We start from the raw sequence: 23,424 nt of genomic DNA on the forward strand, positions 1-23,424 counted from the left end.
TGAGGTTGCCACTCTATCCTTGGAAACCCAACGTCTTATCAATTTTTTGAACTTTGTGTCCTGCGGGGTGATTCACTAACTCAGTGCCTAACAGTGAACGACAGTCACAGAGTTAATTTGACATTGTTTGTGGTTTGGTTCTATAATTCTGCTTCAATGCGGCATTCCGAAGCAGTGGTAAATTAAACTAGTTAACGATTCAAAAGCACTTGTAATAAGTCTACTTGAATAAACTTATATTCTATTCTATTCAATAAGTAATATCAAAATATTTTTTCGTAGAAGACTGTCAATGGATTAAAAATAAATGTTAAATGAGCTCGGTTGCTATTATTCAGTGTTAGACACTGAGTTAGCGAATGAGCCTACTGGTCATTGCCACTTCATCTTTGCAACCCACTAAGCTATGTCGGTTACTCTGGTTCTCCAACAAATCTCTTGATTTGATTATGTAGAGAATCTCCAAGCATAGCTCTCTTCATCGCCTGCTGAGTGACTTTGAGCTTCCTTATGCTCAACCCATCGCCGGCCCACTACTGAGCACAGGTCTGCTTACAAAATGAGAAGGGTTTAGACCATAGTCCGCCACGCTGGTCAAGTGCGAATTCGCAGACTCACACATCTTTGAGAACATTATGAAGAACTCTTATGCATGCACGTTTCATCACGATGTTTTCCTTGAAGTGATATTTAGTTGCCAAAAACGAACATAACTCCGAAAAGTTAGCGGTGCGTGCCCGGGATCGAACCCCTGACCTCCCGAATAGAAGGCCGTCATCATAACCACTAGGCTACCACCACTCAGCCTATACTAAAAGCCAATAATAAAAGGCAATCCACATTCCAACCCTCACACAACGGCATTTCAGATTATCAGGAACTGAGATCGATATTATATTTGTCCATCATCACATTTTGTATACGAAGCTAATGCATCTATTACTATCACAATACAACGTGGGTGTGATCGATTATTACCACTGACCTCCACTAATACAAGCACGCTGGCCCTGCCATTGCCGGACCTGTTTTTGAAGCAACTTGATTTTCACTATTTTGGCGCTGATAGAAGCAATGAGCGTTATACGAGCGTATTCGGAACTTAATAGTGATGAGACTCTCTGTTGCAAGCGTTACTTTGCGGAAGTCCATAATAAGTATACAATGAACCAAAAGCTTAATTTACTATAATCCGCTGAAACAGGTCGAATCTGTATGGTGCAACATGCAGCATGCGAAATGCACCGCCCGCCCTCCCACTGCTAAATCTACTAAAACATTGACTATCTAATGAACAGGGTTCGATCCCGGGCACGCACCTCTAACTTTACGGAGTTATGTGCGTTTTTAAGTAATTAAAATATCACTTGCTTTAATGGTGAAGGAAAACATCGTGAGGAAACCTGCATGCCTGAGAGTTCTCCAAAATGTTCTCAAAGGTGTGTGAAGTCTGCCAATCCGCACTTGGCCAGCGTGGTAGACTATGGCCAAAACCCTTCTCACTCTGAGAGGAGACCCGTGCTCTGTAGTGAGCCGGCGATGGGTTGATCATGATGATGATGATGAATGAACAGGCAGGTATAATTATCATAGCTGTATAACCCAAAATATGTTCACACAATAAATTTTAAATCTCATAGATAAATCAATAAGTTTCAAATCCCATAGAAAAAGCGGCCCCAGGGCTATATAAATACAGCAATTGAAGCATAAACCTACACCCATAATATATTTTACTAGCTTATGCTCGCGACTTCGTCCGCGTGGACTACAAAATTTCAAAACCCTATTTCACCCCCTTAGGAATTGAATTTTCAAAAATCCTTTCTTAGCGGATGCTTACGTCATAATAGCTATCTGCATGCCAAATTTCAGCCCGATCCGTCCAGTAGTTTGAGCTGTGCGTTGATAGATCAGTCAGTCAGTCAGTCAGTCAGTCATTCAGTCAGTCAGTCAGTCACCTTTTCCTTTTATATATATAGATTTATATCTATCTATCCAAATCTCAACACTCCCACCCAACAAAACGTACTTAGCTAAGTAGCCTTAGCTAAGTAGCCTTCCTTAATTTCACTATTTACCACCTAATGAACCGCTATTCAGCCAATTTCAATCCTAAATGGCATCATCTACTCGTTCTGGCCAATTTATTGCTATTCAGCTAACTATACCATCACTACCCCTATTATAAATGCGAAAGCGTGTTTGTTTGTTGGTTTATTGGTTTGTTGGTTTGTTGGTTTGTCCTTCAATCACGTTGCAACGGAGCAACGGATCGACGTGATTTTTTTGCATGGGTATAGTTTAAGACCTGGAAAGGGACGTAGGCCACTTTTTGTCCCGGAAAATCAAAGAGTTCCTGGATTTTTAAAAACCTTTTTTTTTTTATTATTCAGATACAAGTTAGCCCTTGACTGCAATCTCACCTGATGGTAAGTGATGATGCAGTCTAAGATGATAGCGGGCTAACCTGGAAGGGATATGGCAGTTTTTATTAAACCCGTACCCCTTTGGTTTCTACACGGCATCGTACCGGAACGCTAAATCGCTTGGCGGCACGGCTTTGCCGGTAGGGTGGTAACTAGCCACGGCCGAAGCCTCCCACCAGACCAGACCAGAAATTTAGAAATTATAAAATTCCAAACCCCTGCCAGGAATCGAACCCGGGACCTCCCACTAATAAGACCACAGCGCTCACGACTGCGCCAGGGAGGTCGTCAAGACCTAAATCCACATGTACGAAGTCGCGGGCATCAGCTAGTTCCAGATAACCTATGTAAACGATAAAAAAGCTTGGATTTGACTCGCTCCAGCAATGCACGGGGCTGCAATGGCTTGTATAGTACGGTATAATAACATTGTAAATTGAAAAATTAAAAAGAGCAACTGCCGAGTTTCTTGCTGGTTCTTCTCGGTAGGAACGGCATTCCGAACCAGTGGTAAATTAAAACTACCTGACTATTCATAAGCACTTTTAAAAAGTTTACATGAATAAAAAAACATTCTATTCTATTCTATTCTATTCTATAAACGCGCTTCCTTCTAGACTACTTTGTCACTTACGTACATACTTCAAAAACTCTATTTATTTATCAGAGCAGCGTCTGCGCTACGTAAAGACGTCTAAAGGAAAGTGAGCCACTGCAATTACAAGCGCTTGAGACATCGTCTTAAGTTCTGAGGACTCCATGTTCTGAGGATGCTTTTTGTACTGTAATTATATTTATAAGTGTTTGTTGTCACTCCTCTGTGAAGGATCTAAACGTATCTTGACGACACGGCCTCTCTGGCAAAGTATAAATTAGGTTCAAGTTTTTTTTCCGGCCGTAAAATAATTATAGTTCCCACCGCATTTTCCTATGGATGAAATCGCCGGTATTAGCTAGTTATAGATTATTTTCAGTTTATGTTTGCATATAACCTTTAAAACTTCTTTTTCTTCTTTGTTAGCCCTTATTTATGTACTAGCTTATGCTCGCGACTACACAAATTTCAAACCCCTATTTCACCGCCTTAGGGGTTGAATTTTCATAAATCCTTTCTTAGCGGATGCCTACGTCATAATAGCTATCTGCATGCCAAATTTCAGTCTGATCCGTCCAGTAGTTTAAGCTGTGCGTTGATAGATCAGTCAGTCAGTCAATCAGTCAGTCAGTCACCTTTTCCTTTTATATATTTAGAAGAAGATTGTTGTACATATATTATAGGCCTCCTCACGTGCACGCCATTCTTCTCCGCTGAACTCTTTCCAAGTTTTTCCCGCAAGCTTGGTGATACCGTTGGTCCAACGGGATGATTGTCTTCCAACGATTCTCCTTCCGGTACGTGTCTCCATTCCAGTAGCAAACGAGTCCATCGGTCATCTCTAGTCCTACAGACATGCCTTGCTCTGCTTCTCTATTTCGACCTGGACACTTTCAAAACAATATCACTTAGTGTCGTTCTTTTCTGGATTGTGGCGTATCGCACACGGTCAATGAGTGATATACCCAACATGTTAATGTTCAACATGTTTCATTTGCCAAAGGGGCATGGGTTTAATAAAAACTGCCATACCCCTTCCAGGTTAGCCCGCTTCCATCTTAGACTGCATCATCACTTACCATCAGGTGAGATTGCAGTCAAGGGCTTACTTGTATCTGAATAAAAAAAAACATTTAAAAAAAATTAACTTAACCCAACTCAATAACATAGGACACTTAAGTCTCCCTAAAGTGTACCATTTACTTACCGCTTTGAAACCACGTGAAATCAGTTCGTTATCTAAATATATAAAAGGAACAGTTGACTGACTGACTGACTGACTGACTGACTGACTGACTGACTGACTGACGGACTGACGGACTGACTGATCTATCAACGCACAGCTCAGACTACTAGATGGATCGGGCTGAAATTTGGTATCCAGATAGCTATTATGACGTAGGCATCCGCTAAGAAAGGATTTTTGAAAATTCAACCCCCAAGGGGGTGAAATAGGAGTTTGAAATTTGTGTAGTCCACGCGGATGAAGTCGCGGGCATAAGCTAGTACGTCATTATTCCTGAACGTGTTCAGGCATAAACGGAGCTCCCTGACTCTATTTTTAAAGTTCCGTCCTGGTTCCCAAATGATACAGTTTTATGTTCGCTCGTAATCACATCCTTTCGTGTAAAATGTCTCAATTAGGTACGGGAGGATGTGTGGAGTGTGGACACGCTTGTTCTTAACGGCTTTTGAATATGACTGTTCGTTTGATGGTCGCACCCATTGGTGACGGTCGATGATGGAAATATTGCTTTGTTTGGAAACGTTTGGCTGTTTTAAGTTAACAGGATTCGACGGCAGTGGAATTGTTCAATACTTACGTTTAAAATAACAGTTGGTAGGTTTTGGGTGTTACAAAACTTAACATTAACTCTAGGTTTAAAGACGGACAACGCATTGGTGGTTCCTTTGGTACTGTAAATTTTCATAGGTGGCGGTAATCACTTAACATCAGTTGGGTCGCCTGCTCGTTTGCTCGCTATTTTTATTTAAAAAACTTTTTCAGATAATCCGTTATATTTCACACAGCATTATACAGAGAGAGCCAGCGTGTGCCAGACCTTCCAGATTCAGAAGAAAATATTAAAAAAAATTACACCTTAATTACCTGTTATCTCCCAAAGCCACCATGAGCCAAGCAAACGTTCCTCCCATTGTAGGGGACAATACGCAGAGAAACTTTCAGCTTGTATAAAATAACGAAAGTCTGGCACGCGCTGGCTCATTGTCCATTAGGTATTTTTATGGTATGGTGAACTATTTATTAAGTAGGTATGTACTTGATGATGTCCGCGACTTCGTCCGCGTGAATTTAGGTTTTTGATTTTCCGGATTAAAAAGTAGTATATGTCCTTCCCCGGGATGCAAGCTATCTCTGTACCAAATTTCATCAAAATCGGTTAAACTGACTGACCTTGAAAAGCTAGCAGATAAACAGACATATTACAGAGACACTTTCGCATTTATAATATTATTATAGATTAGTATGGGTATGGATGGTATTCTTTTTTGGAGGTTTATCAATCACAGCCATCTATACGATATCTCGGGTCACTAGGGATTGCGGTACCATTTTATAGTATTTTAATCGGAATAGCAGACGGGTATCCCTGTGGGCTTTGGCCTTAGTATGATAAAGAAGGCAAATTTAATTTGGCGGGCCAAGGAGCTGACGGGAACTTAGGTAGGTACTGTTTCATAAAATGCATAAATATTTATCAAATTCAAATGAGCCTTTATTCAAATAGGCCTTACAAGCTCTTTTGCGTCGAAGGTAAGTAGTTTTGGTAGCTTTAACTCATACTCATAACTTAGGAAATGAATGCAATAATTATTCTTCACTAGCCCGCGAATTCGTACGCGTGGAATTGGGTTTTTTAAAAATCCCGTGGAACTCTTTGATTTTCCGGCATAAAAAGTAGTCTATGTCACTCCCCAAGTCTTTATCTATACCCATTCAAAAAATCACGTCAATCCGTTGTACCGTTGTGACGTGATTGAAGGACAAACCAACAAACAAACACACTTTCGCATTTGCAATAAGGGTACTGATTTGGTAGGTAATGAACACACGTTCTAACTAGATTACTATGTAATATTGTATCATTGCCCAACGGGTTGCGAAGCTGAAGTGGCAATGAGCCGAACGCATAGTTCTAAAAACCGATACTTAGACGTTGGGGTCACAAGGTGCTAGAATCGCAACCTCGCACCAGAAAATGCAGCATTGCAAGGCCCCGCTTTAGGTGGACATGACGACATCAAACGAGTCGCAGGGAGCTGCTGGATTCCTAGAACAGACCTATATCCAGCAGTGGATGTCTATCGGTTGATAATGATGAGATTGATCGCACGTAGAGAAACTCCAAGCATAGCCACATTACCCACCATTTCCCGCTGCAATAGCGGCAACACGGTCCACCAAAAACCTTTTCGAAACTACTTTTGAGTTTTGACTAGTTAACATGTAGTATAAAACGGAACGGAACGAACATTTCTTTTTAATTAAATGCTCATTGGCTGCGCTCATTCGTTGATTTATGTCGGTGTAATTGCGGCTTCCATTAGTGGCCGTTTGCGACTCATATTCGCACGTTTTCGAGCGGAAAATTCGGAAAATTTTCATGCAACGTGCCCATAGTTGCGACGCCATTGGATGGGCATCGATGTGCGGTTTAAGCCGATTTATTACTATGATCCGTCATTTTGGATTCTAGCCTTATTAAAATTACAAATTAAATCATTTGAAAAGTTCAATTTATAACCAATGGGTATAACAAACACGGGTAACATTTCCTTCTTCCTTCGAACTAGGTCAAGTCAATTAATCCTTTATTCCTTCCATCCTTTAATCCTTTATTAATCAATTGTAACCTTTTATAATAAATCCCGCCAAAAAAATTTTGGACTTGCCTTTACACAAGTTTAAAAAAATCTATTAACTTTTAATAGATTTTTTTAAATGCTTTAATGCTCGTCGAGACCCGTCCTTACAAAACAATATCTTCTGATATAAACCCTCTTATACCTAAAGTTCATTTCATCATTACTTTGAAGCTAGATTTTATTTCTGCTACCAGTAGATATGTAGGCAGTAAGTTACATGGTAAGTAGGTACCTACCGCTAGAAATTAGACCTGCTGCGCTAAAAGGGTTGTTAAAACAACAAAAGAAAGAAAGAAAGGAACATACTCGTACGAGCTAAAAACACAGACGTGAACAGTGTTCCGGTCATCACATGAAAGAGGAATCAAAGCGGCACTCGAATTGCATCCGAGCTGGTTTCAGTTCAAAACAAAATTTCATTCGGGAACGAGTGCCGGCGTCATATCATGCCCACTCGAGTGTGGAGAGCTTGTTGGAGTCGGCTGCTAGCTGCTATTATTAAAGTTTTCATACAAAACCTACGGACGAACATAATGATCATTTGGATGTATGTGAATAATTATCATTTTTAGGGTTCCGTACCTCAAAAGGAAAAACGGAACCCTTATAGGATCACTTTGTTGTCTGTCTGTCTCTGTCTGTCTGTCTGTCTGTCAAGAAACCTACAGGGTACTTCCCGTTAACCTAGAATCATGAAATTTGGCAGGTAGGTAGATCTTAAAGCTGACATTTGGGCAAAAATCTGAAAACCGTGAATTTAGGGTTAGATCACACAAAAAAATTAAATTGTGGTCGTGAACTAATAATTAGTATTTTCAACTTTCGAAGTGAGTGACTATATCAAGTAGGGTATCATATGAAAGGTCTTTACCTGTACATTCTAAAACAGATTTTTATTTATTTATATGCATCATAGTTTTTGAATTATCGTGCAAAATGTCGAAAAAATACGACAGTAGTACGGAACCCTCATTGCGCGAGCCTGACTCGCACTTGGCCGGTTTTTTGTAACACACATTATATGCAAATAAAGAATTTCTATTTCTATTTCTATTGTGATTGGCGGACTTCGTACACGTTTGAGAACATAATGAAGAACTCAGTTTTAGGCATGCAGGTTTCCTCACGATTTTTTCTTTCACAGTTAAAACACATATTTAATTCTATAAAACGCACATAGCCCGGAATCGAACTTCGACTTCCCAAATAGAGGGCGGACGACGCAGACGTCATAACCGATCTTATGATTCTTCATAAATATTCACTAACATGTGTTACAAAGCCTCTCAAGTGTCCATTCCTTTTCAAATAATGGTTCCTTGTTAATACTGCTGTTAAAAAGAAGTTTTTCAGCATGGAATAAATTGACGTGGAAGCAACACCCGCACGCGTCGTGTTCGCAAGCTCCCTAAGTAGGAGCGTCGTCTACACATTAACTCTGTAATAGGGGGCTGGATATATTTAGTTTTATTTTTCCAAGACGCCGTGCGTTTATTATTTGGCCTACTAGTACACGGTAGCGTAACATCAAATCAAACCTGCTGAAATGTTTAGGATCTGTAATCCACTATAAACATACCAGAAGTGAAATTAAATAAACAAAACTTAATAAAAACTGCCATTACCCTTCCAGGTCAGCCCGCTTTCATCTTAGACTGCATCATCTCTTACCACCTGGTGAGATTGCAGTCAAGGGCTATTATGTATCTGAATAAAATAAAATAAAATAAAAATCTTATTGCTACCGTTCTATCTTGTCATATACTTACTACTACTAGTTACTTCACAGGGAGCTTTTGAGTTCAGGTGACGATAGACCATAGCGTGTAGAAGTCCCTACAAGTGACCTAGGTATATCCAGCAGTGGACATCTATCGGTTGACGATGATGATGACGATCACACTTCAGTGTGATACACAACCTCTTGTAAAGGACAAATACTTACCTGAATACTCAAATTTTTACTAATAAGTACAAAAGTGAATCTGTGCCTCACTAGAAAGAAATAGGCAGTAAAGTTGTCATGATTTCTAACGATCAACATTTTGCGTGTTACACGTCGGTGTGACACAGAGCCCCTTGAAAAAGACAAAATGCTGTCCCCCGTCGCCACATCGCTGTCGGCACGCGACAGCCACGTGGCGGTGTGTACGAACCTTTATCTCTGTTCGAAATGCGCATTCACAACTTGCCACATTTAACGACTGCGAGATTGGATTACCATTGGATTTGGAGTCCCTTTGCTGGTTAGTCTCCCTCTAATTTCTTATATTAAAAGCTTTGAAACCCTGTCTGAAGCTGTGATGAGCACTCTTAAGTGCGGGTGTTAGGGAGGAACGAAAATATTGCAGACATTTGAAAGCTTTGTTTGTAATCAATATTATCTCGTCTAGTGCTATTACTACGAATTTAATATGATAAGTACATTATGTTTTCCAAGGCGTGCTTGAAACAGCCATCTCTATCTCAATGTGACTAACTTTGTCTTTCACAATTTCTAAACTGTAACAAATTCCTAAAAGGCCGGCAACGCATCAGTTCTAGTGCTGCAAATGTTCATGGGCGGCGGTAATCACTTAATATCAGGTGACCCGCCTGCTCGTTTGCTCGTTATCTCTATTAAAAAAATATATATCTTAACAGGTCTAAATCTAATAGGTATCCTTTTCCACAGAGAACATTGTGAAGAGCTTTCCTCACGATCTTTTCCTAATTGCGTACAACGCACTCTGAAAAGTTAGAGGTGCCCGAGATCGAACCCTGGATCTTCAAATAGGAGGTGAGCTTAACCGCTAGGCCATCATCGCTTCAAGATAATGAACCGAAAAAAACGTGTCCATTCAAATGAGACGTCACCGTTACAAAAAGTATTAAAACAAGGCCCACCTCAAGTCGTACATAAAATTGACATAAATTAACCGATTGTAGTCATTCAAAAGAAACAATCCAAAAGGAGTGGCGTTTAATTTGAATATATGCAAATCAGTGCAGGCTCGCACGCCCACTACAGGAACACTTGGGACAGTAACAAGACAAAGCAGGGATTGGGAATTCTATACAATTCTATACACTGCCTATGCTTAAGGTACGCGTACACTGGCAATTGAAATTCCGCAATACGGTATTTGACGACTAGTCAATTCTATACACTACCTTTGCTTAAGGTACGCTTACACGGGCAATTGAAATTCCGCAATACGGTATTTGACGACAAGGTACCTAGTCAATTCTATACACTACCTAGTACCTATGCTTAAGGTACGCTTACACGGGCAATTGAAATTCCGCAATACGGTATTTGACGATTAGTCAATTCTATACACTACCTTTGCTTAAGGTACGCATATACGGGCAATAATTCAACCTTCTAATTGAGCCTCAATAGCTCAACGGGTAAAGGAGTGGACTGAAAACCAAAAGGTCGACCGTTCAAACCACGCCCGTTGCACTATTGTCGTACCTACTCCTAGCACAAGCTCAACGCTTAGTTGAAGAGGAAAGGGGAACATTAGTCATTTATCATGCCAAATATTCTTAAAAAAATAAAAATTGAATTCCACAATACGGTATTTGACAACTAGTCAAATCAGTAAATTTTTATCACACCTCAAAATGCGCGCTTAGTATGCGAGATTATAATATTAATATGAAATACTGGATTGTGATGTCACATCATAATGACGTGGTTTTTTTGATAAATCGAAAATTTAAAATTGCTATTATACTTAAAACTAACAAAGGACGTGGATTTTACGTATTTTGAAAGATCCTCTCTTTTATAATCTCTGATAAATAATTTATTTTTGATGTAGTCAAATATCCAATTCCAGACAATTTAGTCAAGTCATCACGACCACATGAAGTAATTTAGTGCTATACCCAGAAATTACTGAAAATTTCAGCAAGGTTATGCAAAATAATTAAGTACCTACTCCAGATTTTTTTAAATAGTAATAGCGAGCAAACGAGCAGGCGGGTCACCTGATGTTAAGTGATTACCGCCGCCCATGAACATTTGCAGCACCAGAGGAACCGCCGATGCGTTGCCGGCCTTTTAGGAATTTGTTGCTCCGCTTCGATCTTAGACTGCATCGTCACTTACCACCAGGTGAGATATCAGTCAAGGGCTAACTTGTATCTGAATAAAAAAAATAAAAAAATCTAGATTGCTTTACTTATTGATCCAGATTGATTCATACGTGTTGCCAAGTAACAATTGCTTAAAAAATTGCCCATGTAAGCGCATCTTTAGTTAAATCACTCGGCCATGTGATTTTCAAGCAACTTTTTAAAGTCATTCTCTATCAACTAAGTAATCTGTTTAAATAAAGGAGAAAATGTTTCTTTTTGCTAGCAAGCTGTGATAGCCTAGTGGTTAAGACGTCCGCCTTCTTTTTGGCAGGTCAGGGGTTCGATCCCGATCCACTAACTTTTCGGAGTTATGTGAGTTCTTAAAACAATTAAATATCACTTGCTTTAACGGTGAAGTAAAACATCGTGAGGAAACCTACATGCCTGTAAGTTCTCTCCGTGTTCTCAAACGTGTGTGAAGTCGGTCAATCCGCATTGGGCCAGCGTGGCAGACTATGGCCTAAACCCTGAACTCTGAGCGGAGACCCGTGCTCTGTAGTGAGCCAGTGATAAAATGATCATGATGATGATGATTCATCAAAAAGCTAGCTAAGCTGATGTCACGATTAAGTGGAGATAAATTTTAAAATTACCTTCATATCATCTAGTTGACCTTTGCCCATCTCTCATCATGAAGTTAAGTGAAAATCACGATTTCCACCTCTCTTCCGTATTAAAGGGCGCGTTTAATAGTAAAGGTGTAGTTGAAAGGTGCAATTTTGATAGAAGCGCTTTTTAATGTTAGGATGAAGGCACATTGCCGCTAAGATGAAGCAACGCGACACGTCTTTTCTCAAAGGTTACATAGTATATTATTTATCTTAAGTCTGAGCAAAGTCAAACTGCGCTCTATAGATCTCTATAGACAAAGCAGTGTGCAAATGTTGTCTCCCGTGTCGCATTTTGCTGTTGCGTGTCGCGGTTGCGTGTCGTTGGCGCGAAGCTCAAAGTCTACCTTAAGATTTGTGAATAGCAGAAATGTATATCGTTATTTTTTAATTATTATAAATAATCATTCGTACAGTACGACAACGCTATCTTGGCGCATGGGGAAAATCGGAACTAACGTTGCTGTCAAGTGTCCCCTTTGTTCTTGTTTGAAAATTCTAAACCTTTGCTCTCAGCAAGCGCCTCCCTGTCAATGTCATTCAAGTGCCAAGAGAGCCTTGTCGCACTGTAAAGCAATCATTTTTTTTAAATTTTTTTTTTTATAAAGAATATTAGCCATGTTAAATGACTAATATTCCCCTTTCCTCTCCAATTAAGCGTCAGGCTTGTGCTAGGAGTAGGTACGACAATAGTGCAACGGGCGGGATTTGAACCGTCGACCTTTCGGTTTTCAGTCCACTCCTATACCGGTTGAGCTATTGAGGCTCTTTGATTAATATTTGGCCTTATTTGAATCCAGATATCTTTCGAACCCCATACTAATTCCCTGCTTCCAACGATAATAAGGTATGAAAATCCTACGAGTAATCGGCTTTTTACACTTAGCAGGTTTTACTTGTAAAATATTATTATCACCTCATTTCTTAAGTAGTGATGTATTATCGGACTTAGTTCTTATTTAGTTAATTAGCTGGGATCAATGATAATTACAAGTTAGATTTAGTACCATTGCAGTACTACTTACCTAAGCTTTATTACATTACCTAATTAATCCAATAAGCCTAAACTAATACATTAGGGCTAAGAGTATTATATCCATACTAATACCTATTCTAAATATGAAAGTGTGACTATCTGTCTGTTTGCTAGCTTTTCACTGTCCATCCGTACTTAGGCTACTTTTGCCTCAGAAAATCAAGGAATTCCCACTAGATTTTTAAAAACTTGAATCCACACCGAAAAAGTCTCGGGTACCATATATTTGGTACAGAGAATGTAGCTTCCATTCCAGAAATAAATGTAGACTACAAGAAAATCAAAGATTTCTCATGAGATTTAATAAAAAATTAAAATGGACGAAGTCACAGGTATAACCTAGTTATATAAGGGGAGATTCATACTATGAATTACCGATCTAATCAGAAGGCAGGATGCCTTCACAGAAGAGTTAGAGGTTACATACGTCGCATCACTCATCACTACCTTTTACCACTCACCTGAAACACCTTTAACCTTAACAGTCAGTATTAAACCTTATACTGAAAATATTTATGGTGTATTTTCAATTGGCAATTCATTAGACTTAGAAAGTTCTGTGTAACAAGAGATTCAACTTTATGTTTCAGGTTTAAAGTTGATTTTTGATTGGCGTTTATTTTGTCATGGTAGTATCGGAGGTGAGAAAGCCTCAGAATCATAGATATCTAACATGACAGAAGCGATAGATGGGGTAAGAAAAACTTTTGCACCGCTAATTTGTATGAATACATAATAATTATGATACTTATTTAATGTAGATCATAATTCATGACGGATCCATGCCACGCGATTAATTTAAAGGTTTTATTTGTTTATATAACCCACGAAATAAGCTTAAAATCATTGGAATACCTACATGTTTTTATACTTAAAAATACTTTTTTCATTTTCATTATTGAGCCTGTAACTTGCACGGTTTATTATTGTCATACCATACATAGTTGTTTTCACTTTTAAATAAGTAATTTTAATTATTATGTTACAAGTTCTTCAACGACTTCCCTCACGCCGCAGGGGCGAAAAAAAATCGAGTTGGACTCGCACAGGAAGGGGTGTGTAAAGGGTATCATCGTACAAGAAATTTTAATGGCGGCAATTTTGAAATTTTTAGTACACTAATTTTGTTATCATAGTGGCAATAGATATACACATTCTGTGAAAATTTCAGGTTTCTACCTATTATGGTTCACGAGATACAGGCGGACGGACGGACTGAATGGATGGACGGACAGGGAGTCTTAGTAATAGGGTTCCGTTTGCACCCTATAAACCCTACAAAGGCCACTCTACCACTCCGTAGTACTAAATATCTTCGCCCGGGCCGGTAACGTGTTGGTCAGTAATTCAATAAGGAGTACCTACCGGAGTACCGAAATTGACTCAAATGTGGCCCGAAGCTTGCGGCCGGACTAGTTCGCAAACATATTATTGTTTGATGGACCGGATCTGACCCTCTAACATTATTAGATGGAATCTAATTGTGTATGATTTACGACTATTGTTCTTGTTTTCAAGTTGAGTTTTGTAAGGACGTGGTCTTCCTAACACTTTTATATCACTACTTGTCTTTTTTACCCGACTACGAAAAAGCCAAAAGGAAGGGTTATGATTTTAGCAGTCTATGTATGTATTTTTGTAACTATTTTATGTTTACAATAGTTGATAGGAATACCCAAGTACGCGACAGGTCGAGATAGCAATCGGGGAGGGAACACCCCGCACACCCGCACAGCCCAGTGCGGGCGGACGCGGGTGACGTGCTATTTAGATAATTAGTAAAAATAATGCGAAAAATACTGTAACCAACCGTTAAACTAACTGAGCTTCAATTAAGTGTCTTGCTCTTTTTAAAACATAAAAATTAAAAATTCAAGAACATTCTTAGAAAGTAACATAAATCAATGTTTATTTTTAGTGTTTATGGCAACATATTACATTATGACGGAAAATAAATGAGACTGCGCTAATTAAGCGCTTCGAAAAATATGATTTATTGTTGGAAATAATACGTTTGAGATGGCTAATTTATGTTTTCATTGTTTTTGGAATTCTGCCGACGCTCGTTGGTTCACCTATGTCAGTCAGTCACCTTTTTTTTTATAGATTTAGATTAGGCAAAGATTTTACGCCACAGGCTTCAACTTATTTGTACCAAATAGTTGAATTTTAATTTGGAGTTTGACAAAATAACTAATTACAACTAACTAGCGACCCGCCCCGGCTTCGCACGGGTATTTTATTACAATTTTCGTAGGGTTCTCTAAGTTTTGAAAATAAAATATAGCCCATGTCACTCAGGTATAATGTATCTTTCTACTGGTGAAAGAAGTTTCAAAATCGCTTCAGTAGCTCCAGATATTACCTACTTCCTACAAACTAACTAACTAACTTTACCTCTTTATAATATTAGTATAGAATAACTATGATTATAACAACGAGGTTGTTGTGACGGAAACAATAGTTCTTTTTTTATAAGTTTTCTTATAGTCATATTTTGTAAAAATTGATTTAGGACCGATATTTTAAACGCAAAATAATTTTTAACTGAACATTAATTTTAACGTTCTAAAAATTAGTCAAATTCATTTTATTCATAGGTACCTAACTAAAGTTTGTATCAAATGTTCATAGGAGTATTTATAGTACGTTCACTAACATTTACAGCTATCTAACTAGTAACATCAACGAGCGAAAGAAGAAAAATCATCAGATTTTTTATAGATTTACTAGTTGATCTAATAAAAAGACTAAGCAACAAGTTATAACACGCAATTCACATAATATACGAGACTAATGTAACTAAACTGACGAGGTCTTAAAAAACTCTACCCTATTTTTCCTTCGAATCTTTCCAAAGGTTACGGTTTAAATTAATTCCCTTGAAATGTTGTGTCCATAATAAACCAAGAACTTTTAGAGTATCGGAAATAATGAGTTCATCAGGCCTAAACGACTTTACGGAGTTCGCGTATTGGAAGTAGGCATTCGAGTATGTCTGACAAGACAAATGCCGTTCTGGTGCAATTCAAAATGTGCGTTCACGTATTGAACCGCGTTTATCAAGCCAACGACTTTACGGAGTTCGCAAATTTGAAGACTTCTTGCTCCAAACTGCTAACCCCTTCGGGATAGAAGCTTGGAAGGATGGCATCATTTACTTGGGGAATTAAAAAGTAAATGATGGTACATAGCCCCTCCGCGCCATGTACGGTGAGCTTCTGCCTTCCCTTAGTATCCTATGACACTAAGTACATAAAATACCAACGAACAGTAGCCCCCCCCCCCCCCCCCACAACGTCATCATTTGATAAACGGCGCAACGTATGCAAGCATACTTTAGAAAGAGGTGCGTGCCTCTTATGATCCCACGATGCAGCCATAGCTGATACAGCATTTTTAGAGTGGTGCTCTCCCACTACAGACCTGTTAATAGGTTTCAAGGATAGTCAGACTCACTGCGGGAATATCCACAGGCCTTAACCCAACCTTCAATATTCATGTATTGGTATAATAATGTTGCATTTATATTGTGCGTGTATTCAGTAAACACCACAAGGTGGTTAAGTATTCCAACGCATGTCAGAGTACAAACAGAACAGCAGCATTACCTGCCCACTGTGATTGGTAGCTATTAAAGCATGCTAGAATCAACTCAGCAAAGGATTCACAAAGCCCGAGATACTAGGTTCTTCTTCATATAAGAATCACAAAGCATCAAAGGCACTGGGTCTCCTTCGCATAAGCGTCTTCCAACGCGCTCCAACGCATACCAGCAAATAATTCAAAAGTAAACACAGGATACCAGAACAAGACAAAACCAGAAATAGCCGTATGATCTGCCATCGCTAGTCAATCCTATTCTAGTTTCCAATGTAATTAAATCCTAAAGACGAGCCAGGCTCACTGCAGATTTAGTACATGGGCCTACAACTCAATTTAACATCCACTATACTTGAATGCAACCCCATTAACATACGTTCGCACTATGTGTGAACGCACGCCGATGTAATCACAAATTCAAACATAGCAAACTATTGTCAAGAATGAACAAGGCTCACCATGGCATCTACAGGCCTAATCCCTATCTAACATCTAACTGATAGTCAGACGCCAAACAGAGCCAGGCGCACTGCGATACAAACGCCGAAGCGAGGGAGACTATATCCACAGGCCTAATCCCATCTTCAGCATTTATGTACCTTGTAAGTGTTTGCAATCACCACGGAATGATAGAAGTCTTCAGAAGAATGTCAGATAGTTCACTAATAACACTGAAAGCCATCTCAAGCAAAGATTCACCAAACACATCCCGAGGGACGCGCGGTTTTCTCCGCCTAAGCAGCCAAATTGTCAGTTCAACCATAAATCGCTCTCAGACTTTAGAAAGTATCGCCCTATAATATAAGAAATGTATCCTTGTACTCAAAGTGGTCCTATTCTCAAATTAGTATTCTTTATTATAAACCTCATGTGTCGCCCCAGCACATAAGTTACAATAAGTAAATTATATTTTGTATCTCCACATCGCCGTTTGAATAGAGCACGCTATGAGCGCCACTACGCAACGACGAGCGCGCACACTCACCGTCTCGACCGACGCGCGCGATGCACGCAACGCTAGTTCAGCAATGAATGCTCCGAGCGCTATTACGCTTTAACCAGCGCGGCGCGCACACAACGCCTCGACGCGGCCCCGCGCATCGCTGTCTGTCTTCGCTCCCAATAACCCGTGCGGCGTAAATCCTCGATTCCCAATGTTTACCAACGTTATGCGTTATGAGTTAAAATTGAAACTCTTAAAAGTGAACCTTTATGTTCTTATGTGAAATACTTTACTGCTGATATGTACTAACCTAATTTCGATAAATTTATAGCAAAAATTTTGTACTATTTTGCATATTAAAATTTTATAATATTTTAGTATGCCAGTTGAGTATCGTTACACTAATCACTAACATTATAATTTATTGCAATTGTAATATTTGACTCTGATGTCGCAAGTTGTTGACTACACTTTAGCACCAGTTGACATAAATTGTTGACCAAATTGACATAAAAAGTTTAGAATTTACTAACACTTTTACGATCGAAGCATCTCAAGGGCTTGCATTGAAAGTTGAAGCTAAAGATGAAAACAGACATATTCTTTAAGAAGTCAGAACCATCGGACGTCACATAAAAATTAAATCCGTCCAGATTTACGAGCGAAAACTTTGAAATATAATAAGTTTTGAGTTCAAGTTACATGGTATGCAATAAATTAATGTTTATAAGCCTTTTGAAATCTCGCGGCCAAAACGATAATTTGATATTTTACTGAAATGATTTATTAACCATAATCCCTGAAGCTGTAGGTATATAAGCGTGTGATGTGGTTTTTAAGGAATTAAAGGGCGAGTTTATAACACTACTAATAAAGCAATGATTTAAAAACCTTCAGAGCGAAGTTTTGAGAAAAGTAATACATATTCAATTATACAGTTGCGACAAAATGTATTTCAGAAAGTGGACAGAGGACTAGAGGATAACTGACAAAATGGTTGACGATAAGTATATGACTGCCACGTTGATGTGTAATGACTTTGGTTAAGATGGCGGATTTTTTTAAAAAGTAAATGTGGACAAATGCTGTAATTTCAGCAAAAATCAATTGATATTTCAAGAAACTAATTAAACAGCTAATCAACGGATAAAAGTTAAAAATAGTCGTTATTTCAATAATAATGTTTTCAAGATTACTTACCAGTAACATAATAGTAGATCTAATACAAACATTTGCATTGGTCAAACATCATTGACGTCGGTAGTCTATAATCTAATCAGATTAAAGTCAATCAACCGTGATGTTAGTAAATTAGGTCACTATGATCTCGATGTAGATATTTCCTATCCATAAACCGGCATGCCTTAGAGTTATCAATAATGTTCTCAAAGGGGCCTGAAGTCTGCCAGTCTGCTCTTGGCCAGTGTTATGAACTATGGCCTAAACTTATCTCATTCTGAAAAAAGACCCGGGCTCATTAATGTGCCGGTCGCCGGTGACGATTACATTCGAATGAAATGATTTATATCATGCAGTGTTCCAATGGTGAGCAAAAGTTGGGCGACCTACCATTTATCTCAGTCTATTGCTAGTTGGGGCGAATCTTTCACTGAATGCAATCATATTCATCTTGATAATATGAGATTCATTGTATTCACTAAATCAATGACAATCGTAGAAAGTTTTGGCTCAAATAAATGGAACAGCTACCCAGTAAAATATTGTGGCTTTGGTGACAGGTACTTTATTCCAACTTCTGTCATTTATTAAACCCATCCATCGAAGTGCATTTTACTGGACATTGCACCAGCAGAAAGGACATTGGCAATACTATTGATATATCGGGAAGCATCTGTTTGTTTGGAACTGGACGCACGCTGGCGATGGGTCAAAATTTTTCGTGGACCGAACTCAATTTCGCCGCGAAACGAACGAAACGACAAAAAATACCCCCAACAACCGAACCGGTGATTTGTGGGCCACATCCATTGTAGTGACAAGCTTGTTCGAAGTCCGCCGGCCTACACTACCGGGTTTTGTATACTAGTCCAATATAATTACGTGGACTGATTTTTACTCGCCACTTCGTTTGCATAGATTGGATTTTAATATCTCAAATCGGTATTGAAATTTCTGTACACTTTTTTTTCAAAATTGTACCTTGAATTGAATAGAAAAAGAAATGTTTTTAAAATAACCTCCACGTCTAATTCGATGGGTTTTCAAGAAATCACTATAATATTATTGCGCCTTTATACGTAAATAATATAACTTCCGTTTATCTTTAAAGTATGTGATAGACTCTTAATAAGATTGTAAATTATAGACAAATTATATCTAAATATATAAAAGGAAAAGGTGACTGACTGACTGACTGACTGACTGACTGACTGATCTATCAACGCACAGCTCAAACTACTGGACGGATCGGGCTGAAATTTGGCATACAGATAGCTATTATCTAAATATATAAAAGGAAAAGGTGACTGCCTGACTGACTGACTGACTGACTGACTGACTGATCTATCAACGCACAGCTCAAACTACTGGACGGATAGGGCTGAAATTTGGCATACAGATAGCTATTATGACGTAGGCATCCGCTAAGAAAGGATTTTTGAAAATTCAACTCCTAAGGGGGTGAAATAGGGGTTTGAAATTTGTGTAGTCCACGCGGACGAAGTCGCGAGCATAAGCTAGTATTTAATAAAACTGTCTTTAAAATGATAAAATTACAATTACATTTCTTTGTAATCTTCAATGATATGTATTGTCTGTCCGTCAGTCTGACAGTATGACCAAAAGTTTTAAATATGTGGACAGTAGATGCGTAAACTAGTACATGACTTGTTAAATTCCCAGCGACCGGATTCGATTGACGTTGATTGAGTTATCCATTTTGCCGTGATGCTGGTTTAAATTTTTAATTACGCTGTACATTTTTGTTTACAGTTCAAAATTGATTTCGAGCTTTAAAATGAGATGTCCCGTTTTCAATTTGCCTACCGTTCGGAAATTGCTGCGGCAAACAAAAACAGAGCGTTAAAATAGCAGATCAATATCGTGATGCTATAGAGCAAATATAAATATTATTTTACTAAAATAAATCTGGCATATTAAGAATATTGTTTCACAGTCTCCATAATAGTATGCTTTTAATTTAATAAAGTGATTGTCTAAACAAACATTGCGGGAACATTTGACTATGAAATGACTGAGCTTGTGTGAAATTCACAGTTGTGACGTCATACAAGTTAACAAACCTAAAACTAAAAGCGGACGTGAATTTTACGAATTTTGGAACACCCTCTAATTTGTGATTCCTAAGAAATAATTTAAATTTGACATAGTCATCATCCCAATTCGTATAATAGGTTGCCATGTTTCAAGGAATGCATTTATTATTTAATCTTCTTTTTATGTATTTTTTTGTACTATGCTTAATCCATAAATATTTTTCTATGAGAGAGACCTATAAGACCTAATTTACTCTTTGCGCATATTTACTTATTTGCTGCTATTATCTGCGTTTTACTTTGCGGAAGGATCTGGAAACTTACCCCATTATAATGTCATGAAAACTCCTACCTTTTATGACAATAATCAAAAGCCCCATTTCATTAACTACATAATGCTAGGAGTTTTCAACAGTGGACCAGTGATGGGTTGAAATGATAATGATGAAGACGAGTTTTCTTAGGATTAAACATATTCATCATGATCAACCCATCACAGGCTCACTACAGAGCGCGGGTCTCCTCTCAGAGTGAGAAGGCTTTTGGCCATAGTCTACCATGCTAGCCATGTGCGGATTGGTAGACTTCACACACCTTTGAGATCATTATGGAGAACTCTCAGGCATGCAGGTTTCTTCACGATGTTTTCCTTCACCGTTAAAGTAAGTGATATTTAATTAATTAAAACGCACATAACTCCGAAAAGTTAGAGGTGCATGCCCGGGATCGAATCCCCGACCTCCGATTAGAAGACGGACGTCCTAACCACTAGGCAATCACAGCTTTATTAAACACTAGCTGATGCCCGCGACTTCGTCTGCGTGGAATTAGGTTTTTTAAAAATCTCGTGGGAACTCTTTTATTTTCCGGGATAAAAAGTAGCCTATGTCACTCTGCAGGTCTTTATACCTTTATACCCATGCAAAAATTCACGTCAATCCGTTGCACCGTTGCGACGTGATTGAAGGACAAACCAACAAACCAACAAACCAACAAACCAACAAACAAACACACTTTCGCATTTATAATAAGGGTACTGATATTAATACTTCATTTAATTAATAATTTTAAAATCGCCTAATATGACCCGGGCCTCTAATTTATTTTTGGTCCTTTGCCCGCCGCGGGGCTTAGTTAAAAAGTATAATTGGTTTCAAGTGCTGCCTTTAGTAATACACGAATAACGTTTTTTATCGCATCCTCTGTTTAGAAACAATGGTAGTGAACAAGAAGAAATTGTCTACTAAATTGTTTAGATTGTCCGTGGAAGTGTGGAGTGACATGTAATTACTTAGCACTAAATGATGTACAAAATCTCCTATTTGGTACAATTTTTGTGTTTAGATATTTTTTTAAATATTTGTATTAGATATTTTATAGATAGCCTAGTAGTTATGACTCCGATTTCTTACTTGAAAGGTCCAATTCAATTCCAGAACCTATAACTTTTCGAAGGTTAGTGCGTTTTAAGCAATTAAATACCAATAATTTCAACCGTTAACGGTTAAGGAAAAATCGTGAGACTACTTGCCTACCTTTTTTACCTGAGCAAATGAGCAGGTGGGTCACCTGATGTTAAGTGATTACCGCCTCCCATGAAAACTTGCATCACCAGCACCGCCCATTGGCCGCATTGCCAACCTTTCAGGAATTGGTTGGTCTGCCCCCTAAATAACCCCATGTTGTAATCTAGTTCTACCCGAGAGTTTCCAACAATATTTTCGAAGGTTTGCGAAGTCTGCCAATCCGCACTTGGTCAGCGGGATGGACCATGGCATGGACAAAATCGTTGCCATCACCTAGTATTCAATGAAACTTTTTTACTGTAACACTTTCTACTTTAACGACTAAATCTTGCGACTGATTTTAAAGTTAATTCTACTAAACCCATTCTTATAGAATTTCCCACAAGAATTTAGTTCCCATTAGAAAAGTTATATAATCCTTACTTATATTATAAATGCAAAAGTGTATATGTCTGTCTGCTAGCTTTTCACGGCGCATCTGTTCAAACGCTTTTGATGAAATTTGGTACAGAGATAACTTGCATCCCGGAAAAGGGCATAGGCTACTTTTTATCCTGGAAAAGTAAAGAGTTCCTACGGGATTTTTAAAAACCTAAATCCATACGGACGCAGTCACAGGCATCATCTACTGTTAAATAAAGTGCGTAGGAATAGGTAAATCAGTACCCTAATTATAAATGCGAAAGTGTGTTTGTTTTTTGGTTTAATGGTTTGTTGTTTTGTCCTTCAATCACGTCGCAACGGTGCAAGGAATTGACGTAATTTTTGCATGGGTATGTATAGCTAAAAACCTGGAGAGTGACATAGGCTACTTTTTATCCCGGAAAGTCAAAGAGTTCCCACGGGATTTTTAAAACCTAATTCCACGCGGACGAAGTCGCGGGCATCAGCTAGTATTTTTCTATATTTTAATCCAATTAAAATCCAGAGGTATAAAATTTTCGGTATAATTAATTTTATCATTCTCAACAAAATTAAGCCATCACTCGACTGTAAAAACAGTAAAATGTTCAAAAGATAAGCAGTTTTTATACTTCCCGCTTATTTAACCTTAACTTAATGTTTCCGATAATGGAAAAAACGTCGCTACTTATCGCTCATAATCGATGAAGTGGTTTAGTTTCACTTTTTTCTTTTAAAAAGCGTTCTTATTAAAAATACGGTCCTGTTCCAAGTGACACCCTTGAACAGAGAGATGCCACTATACTAGAGGGCCTAGAGGCGGTAAGGTCTAACAAAATAGCATCAAGCTGATTGGTGAACAGAAAGCAATAAGAAATTTTCTGGAAGAAGAATAATTAATTATTTCTGAATGACTATTCATAGTGTCACCCTTGAACAGAGAGACGCCACTAGACGCCATACTAGAGGCGATAATGTGTACCAAATGGCCTCAAATCGACTGGTGAACATAAAACAAGAATGAAAA

This window comes from Maniola hyperantus, chromosome 11 (genome assembly GCF_902806685.2).
Source record: "Maniola hyperantus chromosome 11, iAphHyp1.2, whole genome shotgun sequence".
NCBI classification, from domain to species: domain Eukaryota; kingdom Metazoa; phylum Arthropoda; class Insecta; order Lepidoptera; family Nymphalidae; genus Maniola; species Maniola hyperantus.